The 4,031-nt window shown below is 37.0% G+C and overlaps 1 long non-coding RNA gene across 1 annotated transcript; it reads right to left on the bottom strand.

The window, feature by feature from the left end:
• LOC133870548 (uncharacterized) lies at positions 1–3,769 on the bottom strand. The gene is made up of 3 exons (XR_009900750.1): positions 3,417–3,769; positions 1,594–1,665; positions 1–282 (listed from the first exon to the last, which is right to left on the bottom strand). It is a non-coding gene; the product is annotated as an uncharacterized LOC133870548 (long non-coding RNA).
• Between the last annotated feature and the right edge of the window lie 262 nt (positions 3,770–4,031).

The raw sequence follows: 4,031 nt of genomic DNA, 5'->3' as shown, positions 1-4,031 counted from the left end.
TAGCGGAAATCACATCTTAACATCTATCATAAATTAATAACAACAAGAGCCATTTAACATCTATGTGTTTAAGTCTTTCCTCAATATAAATACATAACAGAAATGGCTTTATACAATCACGAGTAACACATGCGTCACAAGCCATAACAAAACCTATAAAACTGAGGACGCCCATGGTCCCGCAATTACGACCATTGCGGCGAGCTCCGGTCATAATATCCCAAATGCACGTCTACGACCCCATCAACTACGACCCGAGTACCTGCAGCCAAGAGACATCATCTATACGGTTGTGGGGGTTTGCCACATCCGTATAGGTGAAATGATGAGTTCACCGCCTCAGTACATAATACCGAGACCTTAGTGATATTAAACTAACTGAATTTTCACAAAGAACCAACCTTTTCTTTTTAGTCTCGCGTACACTATAACAGCTACCAATTTATAAAATTTTGTTTGAAAAACCCCCATAGCTGATATAGCAAACACCGACTATGAGAAAACATTTATAACATACTATGTAGTTAGACCCATACGTAGAAGTTCTATTGGCATGGAAGCTACCACGTATAAACCCACCTACAATAATACTTTTATGTTGGTAGCTCAAATGCACATAGGTCTAACGTTATTAACTGTGATAATACTGTGCCTCAGGGCATTACAACTTCATGTCAAAGCACATAGTTGTCCATGCGGTTACTAGAGTAAGACTCTGATATCCAAGCACTTCTTACTGACGTGCAACGGCAATCCATCTACCTATTCCCAAGCCACACTGATATTGCAACCAATAGCGTCAAAACCAAGCACACTAAGCTTAAAACATGCAATCTCCCTCTTTAGTACAAGTTTACTATCATTTTTCGAACATGGTTAACACGGGACCCTAGGGCATTACAACTTCATGTCGAGCACGTAGTTGTCCATGCGGTTACTAGAGTAAAACTCGAGTATCCAAGCACTTCCTATTGACGTGCCACGACAATTCATCTACCTACTCCTAGGACACTGTATTACTCATACCGAACCATGACAATACTCTTGAACTTCAAAGCTCAATGTTCTTAAATCATGCAACTAGACGATAACAGTATACATAAACTCTTTTGCCATTAAAACTCTTAGGCATACTAATACGTCTAGCATAAAAACAACAATATTCTATATCATGAAAACATTACCCAATTTAAATAATGATATGCATGCTTATGATGGTCCTTTCATTCCTTGTGAGACTTTCCTTCCTTTTCAATCTTTGAGGCTTACTTTTCCTTTCATTCTTATGCTCGTGCTCATGCTTTATACTTTACAATTCAAACTCTATACTCTTATTCTTTGCAAATCATGCCTTCTTCAAATTCGCTAAACCAATCAACATGTAATTTTATCATTCTACTTTGCATAATTTAAATCTTTCATTCATACATCATTTCATGACATCATTGATATATTTGAACATACTCTAAAGTACTCAAATCAAGCAAAACAGATATATTCAACATACAGTTAGTTAGGATTTATAGAACAACATATATATTTGCGATTCTATAATATATAAAAATAACAGTTTCTCAGTGAGTAAAATATCACCTGGCTGCATTGGACTCACGACTCCAACTCTACATTGAAGAACCCATTGAAGTCTCCAATTATGACATGACCCTGCAGATACTTATAACATTAGACAACGCTATGGGACTCATCCTATGACACTAAGACTACCCGCGTGCTTACACGTTGCGTTACCCGCGTATAAATCTAGTTAAGTACCTAAACTATTATTAGGTTGTCATTTAGGCTTAGGTCCATATTTTATTTTGCTTATTATCTTTAAGATGCGTTTACTATTTTATTTGTCTTTTTATTATTATTACATCGCATTATTATTATTAATCCATTTTTGGCTCATTATTTATTTACTAAGTTAACATTATATATTGAACTCATGTACATGTTTATGTATGTATATAATTATATACATACCACACTTAATAGACTTAAACCTAATATGATGATACACAAAAATACTATGTGTACATGGATAGGTGGATTAGTTACTTAGTTGCCTCACATTGGATTCCAGGTACATTTATGTACTTCTACTACCTTGTCAATTTATACATGTTGTCTAAGGGTTACATGGATAATTGCCATTACATTTAATGCTTTACACATATTAGTTATTAATCACCTAAGTAGTTTGGATTATAAAACCTTAATCTAATTTAACTTATGAGTCTAGTACTTCTTATTAAATTAAATTATAATCACATATTGAACATATATTCATTTACTAGAGCTAATCATTATTCACTTGCTACATATCTTAATTCCTTAGTTGTTTGTCTCCCATCACTCAATTAGTTACCAACCATGAGTGCAAATAACTCAATAACAAGTCCCAAATATAGCTACTAATCAATATTATCAAGAAACCCAAACCATAATCCATTCGGCCTTTTAACCAAACCATCCAATTAAAATTTACCCCCATATGGCAACTGTAGTACCAATCCATCATCATCAACTTCTCTATTAGTCCTAAAATTACCCTCAAACCAACAAACCATAACAATTCAACACGCTAACACCCATAAGAGGACCCAAAACGACAATTTGCCTCAAGCTACCAAAATCACCCAAATCAAACTTCAATAACGCGTTCCAAAATCACCACTTTTCACATACATAAATTCATCCCCTAAAACAAAGCCAATCAACTCCATAAATCCATCCCATAAAACGGCAACGAAAATCCCCAATGCCTAGTTCCAATTTTGGTTAACATCAACCTTAAACTTACAAATCCAAGCAATAAACCATTCGATTACCTCAACAAAACTAAACAAAAATCAGATTTGGATCTATATCAAAATACCCATAAAATCACCATCTAAGACAACCATTGAAGATTCAAACACACCAAGAAAAACCACCCAATCGGCCAAGGCCCATGGATTACAGGAATTACAAAATCAAAAGCCTAAAGAACCAAAATCCATCTTCAAGGCTATGTATATGCTCAAAATCAACAACCACTCATTTTGTGAACCAAAACAAACATCAAATAATTCCAGAATATCATATAACTGAACAGGGCACACAATTATAACAAAGGAATCTACCCAACATCCAAGAACTCACTGATTCGGTCAAGAATCGATAATCCAAAATACCAAATCAGTTTTAGCTTAAAAATTCAAGATTCCCAACCAGTTTTACCCAACAACACCCATAAGAATTATTCCTCAATCGGTAGCCACAAGGATCCAAAAGGGCAAACCCATTCGGCCACACCACAACCACAATCACCAAAAACTAACCCATAAATTTCAAACCACAAAGGACCTAATTGATTAAACAAAAATCAAAGGAAATACAAGTAATCGAAGGCAAGGAAAATAGGACCTCACCGAAATAGGGTCGGGATCCATGCCCAAGTTGCTGCCTCCAAAGACCCGATGATGGCCCAGCCACCAAGCTCCAAAAACCGCTCCCCCAACGGCCAAGAATCTACCTTCCACACATCCAGATTCGCACTCAACCCAGCTCTCACTCGATCACTCACACGGTATCACTTTCTCGGGTGTGCGAGTGATAAAGAGAGAGGGAGAAAATGGAAGAGAAGGAAAAAGGGAGAGGGAATCGGGTGCAGGAACAGGGGAGGGCCTGCGTGAAAAAGAGGGGTTCGGGCTACAGGAGAGAGGTGGGGGGGGGGGGGGCTGTGTTCGTGTGTCGGGCGTGAGGGAGAGAAAGAGGAAGAAAGAAGAAAAGAAAAGGAAGAAGAGAAGAGTGACGTGCGGTTGGGGGGGGTGGAAAAGAGAGAAAAAGAAAGGAAAAGAAAGAGAAAGGATAATGCGAGGGACATATGGCATAAAATGAGTGGTTGGGAGGGGATAATGAAATTCTCACCAAACAATCAGGTGATGCCACGTGGCAGAGGGGATTACCTTTTTATTTTAATGCTTAGACTTCCATAAATTATGTTAGGACCCCATAAAATTAAAACCTTATCATTTAATAATTAA

The sequence above is a fragment of the Alnus glutinosa genome, chromosome 6, assembly GCF_958979055.1.
Source record: "Alnus glutinosa chromosome 6, dhAlnGlut1.1, whole genome shotgun sequence".
NCBI classification, from domain to species: domain Eukaryota; kingdom Viridiplantae; phylum Streptophyta; class Magnoliopsida; order Fagales; family Betulaceae; genus Alnus; species Alnus glutinosa.
The sequence above is the reverse complement of the archived record's forward strand: the minus strand, read 5'-3'. Positions and strand labels throughout refer to the sequence as shown.